At 37.5% G+C, this 21,507-nt stretch overlaps 1 protein-coding gene and 1 non-coding gene across 50 annotated transcripts in view; one reads left to right on the top strand and one right to left on the bottom strand.

The window, feature by feature from the left end:
• NRCAM (neuronal cell adhesion molecule) overlaps positions 1–21,507 on the bottom strand; it is a 315,528-nt gene that overhangs the window by 124,700 nt on the left and 169,321 nt on the right. The window lies entirely within an intron of this gene.
• LOC119473906 lies at positions 3,827–3,888 on the top strand. The gene has a single exon (XR_005203162.1). It is a non-coding gene; the product is annotated as a U7 small nuclear RNA (small nuclear RNA).

A 21,507-nucleotide genomic window follows, 5' to 3' on the forward strand; every position in this document is an offset into this window, starting at 1 on the left:
AAAGCTTATCCATCATGATCAAGTAGGCTTCATCCCAGAGATGCAAGGCTGGTTCAACATACACAAGTCCATAAACGTAATCCACCACATAAATAGAACCAAAGACAAAAACCACATGATTATCTCAATAGATGCAGAGAAGGCATTTGACAAAATTCAGTAGCCCTTTATGCTAAAAACTCTCAATAAACTAGGTATCAATGGGACCTATCACAAAATAATCAAAGCTATTTATGACAAATCCACTGCCAATATCATACTGAATGGACAAAAACTAGAATTGTTCCCTTTGAAATCTGGCACTAGACAAGGATGCCCTCTCTCTCCACTCTTACTCAATATACTATTAGAAGTTTTAGCCAGAGCAATCAGACAAGAAAAAGAAATAAAGCGTATTCAATTAGGAATGGAAGAAGTCAAATTGTCTCTATTTACAGACGACATGATTGTACACTTAGAAGACCCCATCATCTCAGCCCCAAATCTCCTTAAGCTGATAAGCAACTTCAACAAAGTCTCAGGATACAAAATCAATGTGCAGAAAGCACAAACATTCCTATATACCAATAACAAACAGAGAGCTAAATCAAGAGCAAACTCCCATTCACAACTGCTACAAGAAGAATAAAATATCTAGGAATACAACTAACAAAGGAGGTAAAGGACCTCTTCAAGGAGAACTATAAACCACTGCTCAAGGAAATAAGCGAAGACACAAACAGATGGAAAAACATTCCATGCTCACGGTTAGGAAAAATCAATATTGTGAAAATGGCCATACTTTCCAAAGTAATTTATAGATTTAACACTATCCCCTTCAAACTACAAATGACCTTCTTCACAGAACTGGAAGAAACCACTTTAAACTTCATATGGAACCAAAAAAGAGTCTGTATAGCCAAGGCAATCCTAAGCAAAAAGAACAAAGCTGGCAGCATCACGCTGCAGGACTTCAAGCTATGCTACAAGGCAACAGGAATCAAACAGCATGGTACTGGTATCAAAACAGAGACATAGACCAATGGAACAGAACAGAGGCTTCTGGATCAACATCATACATCTACAACCATCTGATCTTTGACAAACCTGACACAAATAAGCAATGGGGAAAGAATCCCATTTAATAAATAGTGTTGTGAAAATTGGCTAGCAATGTACAGAAAGCAGAAACTGGACCCTTTCCTGACACCTTACACTAAAATTAACTCCAGATGTATTAAGGACTTAAACATAAGACCTAACATCATAAAAACCCAAGAAGAAAACCTAGGCACACCACTCAGGACATAGACATAGGCAAGGACTTCATGATTAAAACACCAAAAGCAATGGCAACAAAAGCCAAAATAGACAAATGGGATCTAATTAAACTTCCGAACTTCTGTACGGCAAAAGAAACAATTAGAGCAAACCAGCAACCAACAGAACGGGAAAAAAATTTTGCAATCTACCCATCTGACAAAAGGCTAATATCCTGAATCTACAAAGAACTAAAACAGATTTACAAGAAAAACGCAAACAAACCCATTCAAAAGTGGGCGAAGGATATGAACAGACACTTTACAAAAGAAGACATATATGAGGCCAACAAACATGAATAAATGCTTATCATCGCTGGTCATTAGAGAAACGCAAATCAAAACTACATTTAGATACCATCTCATGCCAGTTAGAATGGCAATCATTAAAAAATCTGGAGACAACAGGTGCTGGAGAGGATGTGGAGAAATAGGATCACTTTTACACTGTTGGTGGGAGTGTAAATTAGTTCAACCATTTTGGAAGACAGTGTGGCTATTCCTCAAGGATCTAGAAACAGAAATTCCATTTGACCCAGCAATCCCATTACTGGGTATATACCCAAAGGACTATAAATCGTTCTATTATAAAGACACATGCACACATATGTTCATTGCAACACTGCTTACAATAGCAAAGACCTGGAACCAACCCAAATGCCCATCAATGATAGACTGGACAAAGAAAATGTGACACATATACACCATGTAATACTATGCAGCCATAAAAAACAATGAGTTTGTGTCCTTTATAGGGACAGGGATGAACCTGGAAACCATAATTCTCAGCAAACTGACACAAGAACAGAAAATCACACACCGCATGTTCTCACTCATAGGCAGGTGTTGAACAATGAGAACACTTGGACACAAAGAGAGGAGCTTCACACACTGTGGTCCATTGTGGGGGTCTACAGGAAGGATAGTGGGAGGATGGGGGAGCAATAACATGGGGAGAAATGCCAGGTATAGGTGATGGGGAAATGGTGGCAACAAACCACCTTGCCATGAATGTACCTATGCAACAATCTTGCATGATCTGCACATGTAACCCAGAATCTAAAGTACAATTAAAAAAAAAAAAAAAGAGGGTAGGGACATGCCCCCTACAGGTTACACACTTGCATATGACACAATTCGATCCAATAGGAGAAACGCACTGAATAGGTAATGAATATAAAGCTAGATAAAACTGTAATTAGTTATATGCTTGAATAATAAACTCCATTAATCAGTAAGGTAAATAATCAAATGCCTATATGCCCAAATCATAAAAGAAATTGTGTTCAAAGCAAGTTAGAATTTCTATCAAAACTAAAAATGTGATACAGACACTATTTCATCCTGTAGCTACGAGACCAGCCTTTATCACTTTTAGGAGTAGCAAGGAGTAAATGAAATTTTCTAGTCATATAAAAGGTTTTGGAAGTGCTAGAAATCTTAGCAAGGTTTCCTTAGATAGGAACCATACTGTACTTACAGGTTTATCTGATTTTACATTGGAAAGAAACATTGGTTCTTTCCTTTGTGGTCATTAGAGTTCAAAATGCTTCAGCAGATATAGCTTCCATTATCTTCATAACCTATCATGAGCTTGGAAAATAACGGTTTTCCCTATTTCATAAATCATTCGTATTCCTGTTTTATAAGGAGTTATTTGGTTGGTTACTCAAAGGACCATCTAATTGGAAAAGGCAACATGATAAATGAAATAGTTTGAGACCCAAAAATACTTAAATAGGAAAACGAATCACTGTTTCTGGTACTTCCTGGATTCTGAGTTTGAACGGGGCTTTAGTGTGTGCCATAAGAAAACTACTTGGTAATGCCTTTGCATGGTCCCTCGCAAGGGAAAAGACCAAGCATCCCCCTTTCAAGGCTCCCTTCATGTGGAGGCTTAATAATTATTAATTCCCTTAATAATTCTCAGATAGTCAGAGGGTTTCATGGTTAAATCTGAAATTTAAAAGGGCTACTTACGCTGAATTTCTTCTATTGAGATTTTAAATAGCCAGGTTAACATATTAATACTTTTTTTTTTTTTAAGATGAGCACCTCTGAGCACACAAATGATAAGTATACTAATTCAAGATCAGGAAATGGTCTACCCTTGTGTCCATAGCAATGGCATTATTCATAAGAGCCGCAATGTAGAAACAATCCAAGTGTCCATCAAAGGATGAATGGATAAGCAAACTGTGGTTTATGTTTTCCACATACAGCGGAAAATTATTCAGCCTTAAAAAGGAAGAAAATTCTGACATTGAAGACATTATGCTAAGTGAAATAAGCCAGTTACAGAGGGACAAGTATTGTATGATTCCATTGATATGAGTTACCTAGAATAGTCAAATGCTAGACACAGAAAGTAGAATGGTGCTTGCCAGGGGCTGGGAGAAAGAATGGAGAGTTCGGAATGACTATAAATGGTCTAGAGTTTCAGCTGGGGAAGAGGAGAAGTTCTGTAGAGAGATGGTGGTGATGCCGGCACAATGTGAATATACTTAATGCTACAGAACTAAACACTTAAGTGTTCCACCTCTTCTAGAATTTGTCTAGCAGGTTTTCTGCTTTTCATTAGAAAACCCCCACATGAAGAAAAATTAAAAATAAATAAAAATGAGAACTATACTTAAAAATGGTTAAAATGATAAATTTTATGTTATGTATATTTTATCACAAAAAAGATCAAACAGCTGTCAGCTAGAAATGGACTTCTAAAAATTACTGTTTCCAAATGTAACATAAAACATATACTTAGAGATTTATATCTCCATACTTTCATTAAAGCAAACATGCTAGAAATGAGGCTCTCTAAAGAAAAAAATAGTCTTCTGCTAGGACATGATGCATGACATTCATTCAAAACACACTCCTGCACTGTGCCCACTCTTTCTCTTCCATTTAGAAAGATATATTAGAACCTAACAAAGTAGCCAGGTGCGGTGGCTCACGCCTGTAATCCCAGCACTTTGGGAGGCTGACACGGGCAGATCACCTGAGGTCAGGAGTTTGAGACCAGCTTGGCCAATATGGTGAAACCCTGTTTCTACTAAAAATACAAAATTAGCTGGGCATGGTGGTGTGTACCTGTGATCCCAGCTACTTGGGAGGCTGAGGCAGGAGAACTGCTTGAACCTGGGAGGTGGAGGTTGTAGTGAACCAAGATTGTGCCATTGCACTCCAGCCTGTGTACCACTGCACTCCAGCCTGGGCGACAAAAGCAAGACTCCATCTCAAAAAGAAAAACAACCTAACAAAGTGACAGTGAGATTACCATAGGGTAACCTGAAGTTTTTACCCATTTACTTTCTGATTAAGTAATTTACAAACTCTGGTACTTTATTACTGGTAAAACTTCTTGGGAGACAACTCACTCTGATCCTGGAATAACATATGCTGAAAACTGTTGGGCTGAGGTCACATGGAGCAAAAACTAGCAAGCAAAATTTAGCATAAGCATAAATCACTTCAGAGAGTTCAGCCATACTAGCTGAACAAATGAAGTGATTGATTTTATCCCCTCAAGTAAGACTTATGAGCAAAAAGGGAAAAAGCTAAAAATGTCTTTGTACTAATTTTAACTGTATGTAATGGAAATCTCATTTCCTATTCTAAATCTATAATTCTGATCCTATCAATCATCTGAGAACAGAGTAACATATCTGGATCTAAAATTATTCAGGAAGGCATTTATGCCCTCCTGTGAATACTATTTTCTTGAAGAGTGAATTTCACCACTGTTTTTAAAGTAGCACACGGTCTTTTATAATATCCAGTAGGAATCAGTTGTATACTGAGTAGAATTTTTTCATTCACATTCCAATTTGTGTAAAAGAGGAGATCTACATTATCTGCCATGAATTTAAGTAAAAGTGACGGGAGTAACTGCTCTTTGCTGAACACACACACTCCTAAAGTAGGGGTTAGTGCAGTTCACCATCACTCATCTAAAAGCTCTGAAAAATCCAAGTTTTGGTAACAAATCTGACCAGTTGACATTCTTTATTTATCCCACTAGGTGTAAATGTTTGCATGTTTTACTGAAGAGTTACTAATATGTTTGATTATAGGGTACTGTTCTAGACCCTACTGGGGCTGTTACACAACATTTATATGTATTTGCACATATTTTTACATATTTATATACATAGCAACCTATTTTTAGAATTTTGATTTTAGAAAGGTAATTTTGACTTTAGAAAGATATATGTATTATGTTATATCATTTTGATTATATGTATTTATATATATTATCTTTCTGAAATCAAAATATTAAAAATAATCCTGAATTCTAAAACTCTTCTGGTCCTAAGATTCCAGAAAAGGAATAATGAACTTGGACTCTCATTTTACAGATAAAGAAACTGAGGCTTAAAGAGTGGCAGTGTCTTGCCAAGGCCCATATAGAAAGTAAAAGACCAAATCACTGAAAGAAGGTTGCCTGCTTAGAAGGCATTCTTTGCATTTTACCAGACGATAGAGAAATACACACTCAGATAAAGACTGTATAGTGGCCAGACACGGTGGCTCATGCCTATAATCCCAGTACTTTTGGCAGGCTGAGGTGGGTGGATCACAAGGTCAGGAAATCGAGACCATCCTGGCCAACACGGTGAAACCTCATCTCTACTAAAAATACAAAGAAATAGCTGGGCATGGTGGCATGCGCCTGTAGTCCCAGCTACTCGGGAGGCTGAAGCAGGAGAATCGCTTGAACCCAGGAGATGGAAGTTGCAGTGAGCTGAGATCACGACACTGCACTCCAGCCTGGCAACAGAGCGATACTCCATCTAAAAAACTAAATATAAAAATAAATAAAAATTAAAAAAACAGACTGTATGGTTAAGAAATGAGTTATTTGGTGTTAATCTGAGTGGGTTTCTAGGTGTAAGAATAGCATGACTAAAATTGTTGGAAAGACACTGATTACTTGAATGTGATAGTGGCAGATTTTTCCCTGAGATTAATAATAGTTTTATCAATTTTATTTCCTTTGTTTTTATTTCCTATTTATGAAAATATTTGACATTTTTACCACAAATCTAACAGAACCCTGTTTTATGTTTCATAATTTCTGTAGTTTGTTTTATGTGCCTTTAAACACTCATGTTCTTACAGTACAAAATATATACATAAATATAGAAAAATATATATTTTCTGTCTGGAAGTTTGGGAATTGGGGAGATTCCAAACTTCCTTCACCCACAGTGTGACTTCTGCAACACCGTCTTTTGTTTTGTTTTGTTTTTGAGATAGGATCTCGCTCAGTCACCCAGCTATTATTAGTGTGCAATAATAGCTCACTACAGCCTCAACCTCCCATTTTCCCCCCATATCCCCTTGCCCTCCCCACCGACCTGACCCCTGGGCTCAGAGAATCCTCTTGCCTCAGGTTCCCAGGTAGCTGGCACTACAGCCATGTGCCATCACACCCAGCTAATTATGTGTGTGTGTGTGTGTGTGTGTGTGTGTGTGTGTGTGTGTATTTAGTATAAGTTTCTGTGTTACCCAAGCCAGTCTCAAACTCCTGAGCAAGTGATCCTCCCATCTCAGCCTCCTAAAGTGCTGAGATTACAGGCGTGAGCCACCATACCCAGCCTGCAACACCATCTTTATGCTTCTTAAAAAGGAGAATATTATTTGTAATTTAACAACTATATAAATATGGGCAGAGTGCTTTAAAGTAGAATCTGAGCATCAATGTATAATGGACATTGGTGTCCCACAGGTTCAGCTGCACACTCAGCTTCAGCAGCCTGGTCCAACATTTGCCATTGAAAACAAGGTTTAGGTCTCTCCAGGTAATTTTTGTATCCAAACCATTTAATAGTGAGTACAATGAAAGCCCAGAATGAAAACACACCAACAGAATCCTGTAGGTTAAGAGCTGACCTGATCTCAACATCAGTAGGTGCACAGTTATTTTGTTTGGTAGCTCAAAGTAAAATTATTCTTTCCAGAGGGCAAGTGAGTTTAGAAGCTCTACCAATTCTGGCTCCTTTCACCAGAACAAACCTCAACCGCAATAAACGGGAAGAGGCCAGAGTTTCACCTGTGAGGTAAAAGCCTCTCTTACTCCCTCTCTGCCAAGGAGGACTGCCAAGGCAGTTTTGATGAGTAAAGAATTAGTGGGATGCCCAAGAACTACCACCCTAAGCACATCTAGCAGTCAGCCCATGCTATTCAACTGTGCTACAAATACCTTTGAAAAGAATGAACTCACAGAATACTAAGAGTTGGAACGAAGACCTCCCACTGGACAACAATGAAAGTAGAAACCCTAAATAGAGCTGAAGTTAATGTTTTTCACTGAACCGTCTCAAAAATCATGATGAGGTTAACTCAGGACTCTCACATTTAGTTTCTTTGGTGCTACTGAAAATAGTTTGACTCTTGTCTACTTATAACTGGACTGAGGGAAATAACAATGCCATTGTGTTTTACATAATGAAATAAATGATCTGGCAACACAGTGCAGCTGTTATGAAGAAGACACAAATGCCACCTTAATATGATTTCTTAAATATTTAATAAGCTGTGTTTTAGTCTGGGTCTGTATGCTCATTAATACCAAGTAAAAAAAAATAATGAATTATTTTCTGCATGAAGACACGGAAGGCAGACAGGGAGGCAATGGCTTATTATGCTAAAAGCTCTAAAAAGACAGGAAGGTAGTCAATATATTTAAAAATTAAATGATGAAAAACCTGTTCTGAAGTCCCAACAGTTTTTAGATATGGGTTCCTATTGTAAAGGAAATAATCTGCGGCCTGCTCTTTAGCATAACACAATAAATATGGTAATTACTTCATATAACAACTTCAATTATTTTAGATAAATTGCTTTTGAATGACTGCATTTTCCATTTTTAAATATATACAAAATTATAAAAGTATAAATCTACTTTTTCCTCTTAACCTGATGCAATGAGCAATTTTGAGTAATTTCTTGTCTTCAATTATATACTTGTTTACATATATCACAGTAACTTTAAATATGATAATAACCTAACTACACATTTTATAAATGCCTTTACTTTTATTTTAATATATTCTTTTTTCATCCCAACACGGTGGGCAATAAAAAATGTATGATGAATGTTATCAAAAAGTTCCGAGTATAGTAGGGAAGATAACACAGGAGGCTGTGCCATAAATTACTGAAATACAAGGACCAGGGGGATAAATGGTACAGGACAGACATGATGTGCTATGAGAGTTCAGAGAAAAGGAAGCTGTCTTGAGATGATGAATCAAAAAGGTTTCATGGCATAGGAAATATGTGAATTGGATCTTGGCAAAAATTTGAAAGGATGGCAGAGGGGTCTAGCTAGCTACCCAGGGGCTAAGGGAGGGGTTATACACTTGGACCCACCAGAAATGCAGGGTAGAGCCCCAGTGGCAGCTGGGAGGTGGGGTGTGGAGTGTGGGGAATAGAGGGTCTCCATGGAACTCAGAGCTATCAGTGTGAGACGGCTGCCAAGCTTGGGGCTTCTCTGCCCACGCCAGCAGGCTTGAGCTGGGGAAGGGGCAAAGCCTTGGCTGTAAACACAGAAGTTTTGATGAATAAACTGGATGTAATAATAACCAAACTACGAGTGTTTCAGGAATTCAAGTGTTTGGAAGACTTTTGATTAAACACAATTGGGTGAATTAAGTGTCTTGAGATTTCTCCCAGGGGCAGAGGTGCCCCACAGAGTGGAAGTATAGGAGCAACCGTGAGAAAAATTAAAGTTGCTATGTCATTGCCCGCTGTGAGTCCTGTTTGACATAACAGTTACATAAATATGGAAACAGCTTAAATTACAAGCAGCCATGTATGATCATTTATTTAGTACTTTTGGATGTATCCATTTCTATAAAGAGTATACAAACTTAGTAGTATAACAAAGTACAGTATAAAGAACAAGATACTGTATCATTGCTAATAAAAGGACCAAAATTAAGATTTCCAACAGAGAAGGTAAGCAGGAATCCACGGTTAAGATTTCTCCTGTAAAACACAAGTTGGAACACTTTACTAATGTCTGGGATGACCTGATGGATACCTCAGTGCTTATCTCTCTTTCTCTTTCATTTCTCTTTAAAGAAACAAATCTTTATATATTTTTCTTTTTTCTAGAGACATGTTTACCAAAAATGTATGAGACTGGGAAAGTAGCATTCATCTGCCTAATTTTTTTTAAGAAATTTTTGTTTACCTGGGACTTGCTAAGAATAAAGTTAATATGGTTTTTTTGGTACTTTGAACAATGCTCATGTACCTGAAAATTTTAGTGTAAAATCAAATGAATTTCTATCAAGCTAGACAGTTTTATATATTCAAGGTTTTGTTGTTTGCTGACAACTGGCCAAAGCAACCCATTTATAAAAGAAATTGGTATTTCTCTCCTGGCAGAGATAAGAGCTCTGTCAGTCATCCATTGGGGATTGTTCGCTCATGGATTGGGGGCACAAGGAGAAAAAGAGAGAGACTATATTACAGTTAAAAACAAATTTTCTACTTTATAATCACATACACATTTCAATGTAGAAACAATTAGTCATCACTAGTAAAAGATGTGACATTTGAACGCAAGAGAACTTGAAAAATAGTAGTTCTCAAACTCTACTGCACACTAGAGCCACCTGGGGAGATCTGAGGACTCCAAAAGCCTAGGCCACAGGCCCTATCAATTAATCAGAAGTTCTGGGGGATGGGACCTGGGCACCAGGGTTTCTAAAACTCCCCAGATTATTCTAATGTGCAGCCTACTTCAAAAACGAGTGTTTAAAAATCCTTCTCTGTTCCCTACTCTCTAAGTAAACTGAGCTTTTGTAATCAAAGTTAAAATTGTCTAGAAAATGAGCAAACAATGTAAGAATGTTGTGAGAAAGTCAGCTATACTGATTTCATTTCACAAATCATTAAATTTCTAAGAGCTAAATCTTGGTGCTGGGAAGTTGGTTTTAGAATTCTTTAGATTGTTAGTGAAAGACTATTACATACATGTCTTTAGTATGACCTAATAGTTGAATTTCAAAGCATTCTGCAAATATGATTTGTGTGCTTTTTGCAACTGAGCAGAAAGAGTACAATTATGTGAGTGATCACAATATGAGGTAGAAAGTGATTTGTGTCACAGAGATGTACAGAAAAATTGCCATGATTGTCAAGGAAAGGGAGAGATAAATGCCAGATTAGTCACAACTGAAGGTGATGGCATCTGATGTGGACTTTGAAGCACTTGTTCCAGGAAAGGAAAAGGAACAGGAGATTCGAATGAGGGGCACATGTGGGAAACAGAATAGCTCAATTCCACAGATGCCAAGGGTAAAAGGAGATAGCTTTGGAAAAGGGTGGATCACTTCCAGGGGGGTCCTGAATGACTAAGTTTGAGGCTCCTGGGACAGAGAATGACATTATCTACTGTGGTCTCACTTGGCTTTTCTGCATTGTGTGGCACTGTGGACCCCTTGCTGCCTTCCTTTTGGTGTTCCTCTCTCTTCAGTTCCACAATCTTCCTTCATGTTTTAGCTCTCCAAAGTCCCTCTTCCAGGCCCCCTTATACTCCTCTTATTCCATTCATCCTATATACGTCCTTCATTTCCAAATTCTTTTTTTTTTTTTTTTTGAGATGGAGTCTGGCTCTGTTGCCTAGGCTGGAGTGCAGTGGTGTGATCTTGGCTCACTGCAACCTCTGCCTCCTGGGTTCAAGTGATTCTCCTGCCTCGGCCTCCCGAGTAGCCAGGATTACAGGCACACATCACCATGCCTGGCTACTATTTTGGATTTTTAGTAGAGACGGGGTTTCACTATGTTGGCCAGGCTGGTCTCAAACTCCTAATCTCAGGTGATCCACCTGCCTTGGCCTCCCAAAGTATTGGGATTACAGGCAAGAGCCGCCATGCCCAGACCCTCATTTCCAAATTCTATCACATTTCTTAAACGTCTCTTGTCCGAAAATTCTATTCTACCTTGTCTTTGTTGTTCCTACTATAAACATCTGGTGCTTGAACTACTCTCAGGTGCTTGGACTCCAAGCTGAAACCTATGTAATCCACGTTCTTCTCTCTCCTTCTCCTTCACCACCTTAAGAAGTCATCCAGTTCATGTGAGTCTCTCTTCTCACCCTCTAACTTTTACTTTCTTTATTTAGGTGGTGCAGGTCACACTTGGATACTCTAATAGCTCTAAAAGGTTTTTTGCTTCCAGGGTCAATATTCTCCAGTCCATTCTCCACATGGCTTCCAGAGCATCTTTACAAAATCCTAATCACTGCTGCTCAGGCCCCTGCGGTTCCGAAATTAATGTTCAGACTTCCTACTTGGCACATAAGGTCACTTATGATTTGACACTTGCTCACTTCTCTGTGATACCCTCCCACCTGCACCTGTAGTTCTAGCTATCCAAACCCATCCCTACAGTAGCTAGAGGATGCTGTTTATTTTCAGGTTTATAAGCTTTCCTATTGTTTCTCCTGCCTGGCTCACATCCCTCCCCTTCTCATTCTTCAAGTTTCTATCCTTTCCCTGGAAGCTTTTTGAGATACCCTCCTTTGAGACAGATGTTCTTCCTCTGTGCCCAACTCATCGCTTATACTGAACTGCAACTGCTAGTTTACTTGTCTGTCCCCAGGAAGTGATTTTAACTGACACAGATATACATTAGAAGCCCACTCTACTTCACCACACTAGTTTACAAGTCTATCTCCACTGGGAGCCTGTAAGCACCTCACTGGGAAGGGCAGGACACACTTCTTGTTCTGATTTATGCTGCACACACTTAGCACAGCTCCTGGCACATAATTAGCACTCCAGCAAATGAATGACTAATCAGAGCTGTGGGCAGAAGGGCTCATTCATCTACTCCTTGAATGGCTGAAGCAGCAACAGGAACAACAGATGGGTGAGACTTTGAGAGAGGAGAGGAGTTAGACGCTATCACAAAAAGTCAGGAGCACCAATGCAATTGATGGACAGTGTTCTTTAACTTATTATATCCACTGGCTTGTCTAGCTCAACCATCTGAGCTTTAAGCCCACCCAATGGCTTTATTCCTCTGCTCCTCTCTCAGCCTCAGTCACTGAATACCAGATTGTGCCGTGTCTTCACATGCCTGCAAGAACAAAAGAAGACCTTCCACCCTTTCCTATTTATTCAGTTCCATTCTTTTAGGGCAAAATACTATACTCACAGGAATAGCTGTTTGTATTTAATTGAAGAACAATATGCATTTATTCACAAAAACAGGTACTGGCTCTATTGGGGGTACTATCAGGGAATATGTGATCGGTTTCAATCAGTTTTGAAAAAAAGCTTTATAATAGTTTTCAAAATGGCTATTTGATCTGTTCAGTCTTAGTCCTAAAGAGAAACAATAGAATTCCCAGTTTGCTCAGAGGAGATAATGGATTTCCCAAGGATAACGGACTAACCAGGGGAAGGGGAAGGATCAGGTCCAACCTGTTCACAGGGCTTGTTTCAGTGAAACCTTACTGGACCAGTCTCTCCAGACTAGTGTCTTGATTGCTTCAGAGACAGAATTGTGTAAAAGCAAGCTAGGAACAAAACCCCTTTGGACAAAGTTATCATTCACTATAGTTTGTCAGGAGTTAATGGCATGATGAGAAGAGCAGAGAGATGGATTTTTGTCTCTGTGTGTACACAATTATATCAGAAACTCTATCATCTATCTCTTTGAAAGCTCTTGTCCACATAGACACCTTAGGAAGCTCAATATACATTCTACCCCTGTACTACAGCTTTTACCACAAGACTCCTTTTTCAGGGGTAGCTTCAAAACCAAATTAAAATGTACATATGTTTCATGCCTTCAGAACAGTAGTCAGCAAACAGTTTCTGGAAAGGGTCATACAACACATGTATGGCTTATGGTAGGCTTTGTAAGCCCTACAGTTTCTATTGAAACTACTTTGTCATTACCACATGAAGACAGCCATAGGATTAAACAAATGCATGTGGGTGTGTTCCAGTAAAACTTTATTTATGGTGACAGAAGTTTGAATTTCATGTAATTTTTATATCATGAAGTATTATTTTTTTTCTTTTTCAACTATTTAAAAACATAAAAAAATTTTATGGCTCAAAGCAGGCAGAGGGACAGGTGTGGCCAGCAGCAGTTTACAATACACTGTTTAGAGCAATATTTGTAAGTCTTATCCACCAGCATGGTGTTGGTTGTGAATGATCATTTCAGAAATCAAATTCATTCTCAATAAATGAAAATGATGATAGAGATTCAGTAAGATGATTCCTTTATGTAGAACAATACTCACTGGAATAAACAAAACAAAAATAAAAAGGAGAACAAGGAAGAGTAGAAGGAGAAGAAGAAAGAGGAAAGAGGAAAGCGGTAGAAGAAAAGAAAGAGAAAAGAAAAAAAGATTTGATGTGGAAAAGGAAGTATTTATTGAATGATTAACATGTATCATCCACTCTTCTAAGTATTTTCTGTACCTTACTTTATTTAACACTCCAAAATCCTCTAAAGTAAGTAGTAATTTTCCCCTCCCATTTTGCAGACACAGCTATTAAGTGGAGGAAGCATAATTCAGATGAGATCAGGTGCGCTCAAAGTGGTATGGCCGTAGATGGAAGAACCATAATTCAAAGCCAGGTGTGTGTTACTCCATAGCCCACATTTTTTTTCCACTCCACTTTAGTGTCTACAGAACCTGATATGGTGTTTTTATTATGTTTAGGCACATCTTACATAGTGAGGTTCCAGTACATTGAGGTTTTAAATCTTAAGAAATGCTAAATGGGCAATTTTTATAACGCACACGAAGAGTTCTGTACATTCAAGCTCTACTAAGTACACTGCTGATCTTTGACAAAGTCAACAAAAGCATACACTGGGGAAGGGACACTCTATTTGATAAATAGTGCTGGAAAATTTTAAAGCCATATGCAGAAAAATCAAACTGGACCCACTATTTCTTACCATATATAAAAATTAACTTGAATGGACTAAAGACTTAAATGTAAGGCCTGAAATTATGAAAGTGCTAGGAAAAACTCTTTGAACATTGGTCTAGTCAAATAATTTATGACTAAATCCTCAAAAGGAAACACAACAAAAACAAAAATAGACAAATGGCATTTAATTAAACTAAAAAGCTTCTGTGCAGCAAAAGTAATAATTATCAGAGCAAACAGACAATCTACAAAATGGGAGAAAATATTTGTAAACAATGCATCCAACAACAACAACAACAAAAAACTGATCCAGAATCTATGAGGAACACAAACAACTCATCAAGAAAAAACAACCCCATTAAAGAGTGGGCAAAGAACATGAATAGACATTTTGAAACAGAAGACATACAAGGGGCCAACAAGCATACAAAATAATGCTCAACATCATTAATCATAGGAATGAAAATTAAACCCACAATGAGATAGCATCTAACACCCCATCAGAATGGTTATTATGAAAAAGTCAAAAAACAAAAGATGTTGGTGAGGGTGTGAAAAAAAAAGAAATGCTTATACATTGTTGGTGGGAAAATAAATTTGTACGGCCTCTATGGAAAACAGTATGGAGATTTCCCAAGGAACTGAAAATAGAACTACCCCTTGATCCATTACTAGATATCTACCCAAAGGAAAAGAGATCATTTTATCAAAAAGACACCTGTACTCATATGTTTATCACAGCACTATTCACAATAGCAAAGTTACACAATCGACCTATGTGTCCATCAAAGCATTAGATTAAAAAAATGTAGTGAAGGCCAGGCACAGTGGCTCATGCCTGTAATCCCAGCACTGTTGGAGGCCGAGGTGGGTGGATCACTTGAGGTTAGGAGTTCAAGACCAGCCTGGCCAACATGGTGAAACTCCATCTCTACTAAAAATACAAAAAATAAAATAAAAAATAAAAAAAATAACCAGGTGTGGTGGTGCGCATCTGTAATCCCAGCTACTCAGAAGACTGAGGCAGGAGAATTGCTTGAACCTGGGAAGTGGAGGTTCAGTGAGCCCAGATTATGCCACTGCACTCCAGCCTGGGCAACAGAGTGAGACTTCATCTCAAAAAAATAAAATAAAATAATGTAGTGTACATACATGCACACATACATATACACATACCATGGAATACTACTCAGCCATAAAAAAGAAGAATAAAATCATGCCTTTTGCAGTAGAATGGATTGAACTAGAGGCCCTTATCCTTAGTGAAATGACTCAGAAAACAGAAAGTCAAACACCGCCTCTTCTTACTTTCAAATAGCAGCTGAAAAATGGACACACAGGAATATACAAAGTGGAATAACAGATACTGAAGCCTCCAAGAGGTGGGAGAGAGGAAGGCAGGTGAGGGATGACAAATTACCTATTGGGTACAATGTTCACTACTGGGGTGATGGGTAACATTAAAAGCCCAGACTTTACCACTATGCAATATACCCATGTAACACAACTGCACTTGTACCCCTAAATCCATAAAAATAAAAAATTTTAAACAACTACATATATTGCCAATGGCTACACAAAGGTATATGGAAAATGTACATCAGTGTAGTATTTTGTGAACTGTAAGTAAACTAATGTCCATGCATCTTTATATGCTAATTAATTTAGAGTTAATGAGAAACTTATTTTTAGCCCACATCTCATCAATTCCCACATTACTGCATCCCCCATCTTTATTTAACAGCATATTTTATTGGAGACACAAATCCTTTCTCAGGTTGGTAGACAGTTTAAATTACATAAAAACCTATCCCATTTCTATTTCCACTCCTTAAATGCTTCCTAGAATACATCAACAATTAGCAGAAGCCAGGGAGAGTTCTCCATTAGTCTTTCCAGTAACAGTAGGGAAGGTGTTTTCTCCCACCAAAAACAAAACTAACCATATAGACCATCACTACTGAATTTGCTTGTGATTTTATTTTTTAAGCGGGTATAATTTTCCATCTTTGAAGGAGATATTATTCATTTCTTTGGCCAACAGTTATGATTTAGACCTTGGGTCTCTTTTATTACTTGCAATGGTTTTTCTATATTTTTATTTTTCTGAGGAGTGGGGTAGGGGAGTTGAAGAACAGCCTGATTAGAATAGCACATGAAGTAATGTCCCTGAAACAAAAGTTACCTAGGACTTGGAGTGATCATAGGATACAATTGTCTGCTTCAAATAGAAATGCAAAATAACCATTGGAAGAGACGAAATAGTATCATCAAAGAAATTTGGTATTCCATTAAAAATCCTTTATACACTACCAACAGTATAAATAGAAGACAGATAAATTCTCTGCCCTTTCAGTGTCATCATTTAGGTACTTGAAGTATGTTTGTAGGCCTTTTTTTTAACTGACATAAAATTGTATGTATTTATCATGTACAATATGTTTTGAAATATATATTCATTGTGGAATGGCTAAATCTAGCAAATTAACATGTATTATCTCACACAGCTGTCACTGTGTGGTGAAAATAAAGTTTATTCTCTTGGTAGTTTTCAAGAAAACTATATTGTTATTAATTATAGTCGCCATGTTGTACAACAGATCTCTTGAACTTATTCCTACATCTAATTGAAATTTTGTAAACTTTGACCAGCATCTGTTTGTAAGCTTTTTAAGGGCAGAGTCTTTGATTCATCTTTGTTTCTCTTTTCAAAACTAGTAGCGTCATCAGTGCTGGGTACATAGTAGGCACTCAAGAAATGGTTGTTGAATTAAATGTCATCAATGCCTAAGTCACAAAAATTCAGGCTTTATTTAGAGCCTTGTCTAGATTCCTCACTAGCAGGAATCTTGACTTGTAATAGAAAATTCTTCTAACCCATTGGACTCTGAAGATGAGGCCTCCAGACACCCAGCATCAGCATCAACTGGACACTTACTAAAAAGGCAAATTCTCTGGACCTATCCCAAACCCACTGAATAGAAGCTTTAGGGCGGGGGACTGGAATCTGTATTGCAATAAATCCTTCAGGTGATTCTGATGCACACTAAAGTTTGAGAACAACTGTAATCTAACAAAAAATGGTACCACAAGGCTCCTTCTTTTCAAAAAAGAAGCCCATGAAGAGAAAGAGATTCATTCCCCACTTTTGGAGCAAGCCTATGATGTTACTAAACATAAACTTGGTAGGTTAAATAATAACTAGGCTTATACATTAATCTCATCAAATTTCAAAGGCTCCATCTCAAAGCCAACAAAGGTCAACATTCAATGTTAGCTAAGTCCAATAAATTTGTCAGTTAGAAAAATAATAGAATCATGAGACATGCATCCTTTTGCCTTTTCTGATCTTCTTGCATATGTTGGGGGCATTACCAATAGTCAAACTGAAAGAATAAGCACTAGGAATACAATCTAAAGAGGGAAAAGCAGAAAGCAAAAGGATTATGTGGCCTTAAAATGATCTGTTGGGTCTCATATTTTTCCATTGTTGACCACCAGACTTCTTTGTCCTAAGCAAACATACTACTACTATATTTGCTTTAACTCATTCAGATGGGAACCCCATTCCTATCTGACACAAAAGCTAAAAACCATTTTCCTCAAACATTTTAAAAGGAATCATTTAGATCCTTAAAAAGTTGAATCAGCAACTCTCAGAGAAGGACAGAGCCGGGTCAACAGTACAGTACAAAGTAAGCATTTCTACTCTTTGTGATTACAACTGTCTAAACATTCTGATAGGTTTCATGGTAATGTTTTTCTGAATGCCATTTTACAGAATTTAAACAATAAAGAATTAAAGTCAAACCTTGAAAAAGATAATCAAAGAAAATGAACTGTAATCGTTTTTTTAGAAGCTTAATTACACCACTATTTGACTATCCATTATTTCCTTTGTCATTTCAGCATTGTATACTATAATTGTCTATTCTTTCAGGGTTCTGAAAAGGCTTTAGAATCTGCTGATTGTCATCAACTCGCTACTGAAGCCACAAAGCTTTGCAACACTGCTGGACCATGGCAAATGTAAAAAAGATAGTTAACTACTGCAAATAGAGTTTCTGCTGCCAGATAAACAGCATTACAAAGCTGGAGCTACAGTGCTCACATCTGGGCAATTTCAGAGAGCAATCTGTACATAAGCATGAACAAAACCGCTTGGGATTAGTCACATTTCCAATGCGAAACCAGTGAGTCCAGAATTCAGTCACTCAGTTGTTAGCAGGTAAAATATACAAGATCAAAAGAAAAGGGCTGCATTTCTGGGCAACTCCTTCCTCCATATACCCCCAATCCAATGCCAAATTAATTTATATAACATGAGTGTTCTGAATTAAAATGCCATGGAAATATTTTGTTATCTCCTGCATTTACTTTGGGTAAATACTATTTAATTTGACTCCCTTCTGAGTAATTAAAAATGCATTATCTCAATGGGAAATAGAATTAGTTTCATTATGCAATTTATTTTTGAATTAAAAATAGCCAGAGAACAAGCAAATGCTTAGCGGTCATACGCCTGATAATATATAATTAGAAAACCAGAGATTAATGCAATGTAATGATTGGCGTGACAACATAGAAAAAGACAAGTTGATTTTGAATAGTTTGTTCTTTCTCAAATGTGTCTTTCTTGACAGGTAAGCACGAGTCATAGGAAAGGCTAGCGATAGTTGTCACTGGTTTGTAAGTATATTTGTTAAGCATGTATACACTTAATGCATCTAAATGAAGACAGTAATCAATGTTTCTTTTGACCTTGCCTGAAACTAATATGTCACCACAAATTCTCTAAGTTAGGAGAGGAAGAGAGAGAGACAGAGAGGAGAAAATAGAGTATTGAGGAAGAAACTCAATTTTATTACTCTAGAAGAGGAGTTACAACTGGACTATAATCTTAAACTAAAACATTTTTTAAAAGAATCTGAAATCTAAATGGCCATAATTTTTTGAAAGAACACTGTGGTGTTACACAAAGACAACATGACAGAAATCAGAAAGTCTTTATTCCCAATTAGTGGTCTCAAACTCAAATGCCTAAGGGGGCCAAACAGTTAAAGCTAAAGAATATAGCTATGCAGTGGAGGAAGGGGCACTGGGCCCCCTTAAACAATGCAGGGTGCTGTTACTCAGCTTTAGCTGATTGTAGTCAGTGAAATACACACCCAGTTTTGCAGATCACCTCATTTTTCTTTTAGCCAGAAATTCAAATTTCTTATATGAAATCAACCGTTTTTTTAAATGGTAGAGACTAATTTAAAAGTGCAGTGTGGCTCCAGGACACCAGGTGTAAGAAATACATCCAAGGCCAGATGCTGTTTAGACTTTGCGCAGCTACTAAGTAGCTCTGGTCCCTTTGGGACTGTTTCATAATCAGTAAAATAATATGTCCAAGTTTCTGTTGGCACTAGATGCTTATTCTGGTTCTTTTATGTAATGCATTTCCTTGTGAAAAAATGGTTTAGATATTTTAATTCCCAATGTTAGAAAACTGAAACAATATCAAAATCAGAACAGACAATCACAAAACACTGATGCAACTGAAGTGTTAGAGACTTTCTTGCGAATTCAGAAGTATGTTTTATCCACAAGTTTGCATTGTTAAATACATCACATATAGTTAAGTGAACAATTGTCAAACAAGTAGAGACAGCAGTTTCCATTTTTGAGAGGCAATGCTTCCTAGTGGTCAAGAATATACCACTGAAACCAGTCTGACCTTGGTTCAGAGTCCAGTTCCTCACTTAACTAACTGACCTTACACCAGTTATTTAAGGTCAATTTCCTTATCTGTAAAAATGGAGATCACGGCTCCTACCTCATAGGATTATTATGAAGTTTAAGTGAATCAGTGGAAAATGCTTAGAACGGTGGCTGACACAGAGAAAACATTAGAAAAAATTAGCTGTTGTTACTTAAACTGGCGTAAAACAGCTGAAGTGTTAAAAGAGCAAATGTATAGCTAAATCCAGTAAATCTCCTACACTGTCGAGCTAACATTTTACTGTAAAATATTTAAAAGACTTTAAACCCAATCTTTATCTAATGAGGGCCCAAATCAATGGTTTGCTAAAATCCATTTACAAGTTACTCCACTGGTAACTTGTAAATGAGGACCTAACATGGAACAATTCATAGAAATCTAACAGAGGTCAACCGAGAAAACGAGGGTCAATGCAGCGGAACGGGGACCACGTAAAATCAAACGGTGTGAATGCCTCGTCTTTGGTTTCCACCCCCTTGTGATTAATTAACAGCCTTACTGCATCCACCCACCAGCTGTATCCTAGCTCATAGGCTTGACCCCAACTGAGGACTACACCAGTATAATGAAAACTGTGCTTCTAATTGTCCAGCGGGCGATCATGGCTTGGCTAAGAAAGGATCTTTTCACTCCCCTCCTTTCTGATTAACTAGATGGCTTTATAAATCGCCTTAATAAGTTCATTTGTGTAACCCAAGGCTAGCTGCCCTTCCTTCCTGCTGCTAAGAGGGCTCAGCTGCTTATCTTTGGATATGACCCATCGGAAGAGAATTGCTAAAAAACACTTCTAAATCTGCTAAATTGACAAGCAACACTAATCTCACGTCTCTCCTAATTTAGTCATATTTTCCCATGTCATAAAGGAAGTGTAAGTGCAGACAGTCCATTGTGATACTGGCAGAAATCTTTTGTAGATTATTTTAAAACCCTCGTGATTGTCTCCTAAGCAGTAAATTTCATAACTGCCAATAGGACTATGTAAAGTAACTAAAATTCACAGATATTTTTTATCATTTCTATAAGGTTTTCATAAGCATTATACAATTTAGTCTTCTCCAAAGCTCTGTGAGATATTATTATTATTATTGTCTTTTTACAAATGAGAAATTTGAGTCTCAGAGAGATTATGCAACTTGTACAAGATCATATATGGGCTTGATTTCAGGTCTTCTAATTATAAACTTAGAGCTCTTTCCACTATCACATGTTTGCTGATTAATTTACCTGTTGTCTTTTAGCCCACACCTGTCCTCTGTACCTTATACTACTGGAGCCAAGAGTTTGCACCCTAAATTTCTCATACTCTTTTACTAGTTGTCTTTCCATTGGGTTCTGCTAATTTGAGGCACTGGTGAGCAATAAGAAAGCAGGATAAAGACAAAAGATGCTTGGTTTTGAATCTTAAAATGAGGCAGTTGATGGCAATTGCTACAGGAGCAGTAAGGTTGATATGATTCTGGACTCCAGGAAAGGCCAGGGCTTTCTTTACTGTGTATTTTGTTTTGTTTTTTCCTTTTTT

This window comes from Cebus imitator, unplaced genomic scaffold, assembly GCF_001604975.1.
Source record: "Cebus imitator isolate Cc_AM_T3 unplaced genomic scaffold, Cebus_imitator-1.0 Scaffold192, whole genome shotgun sequence".
NCBI classification, from domain to species: domain Eukaryota; kingdom Metazoa; phylum Chordata; class Mammalia; order Primates; family Cebidae; genus Cebus; species Cebus imitator.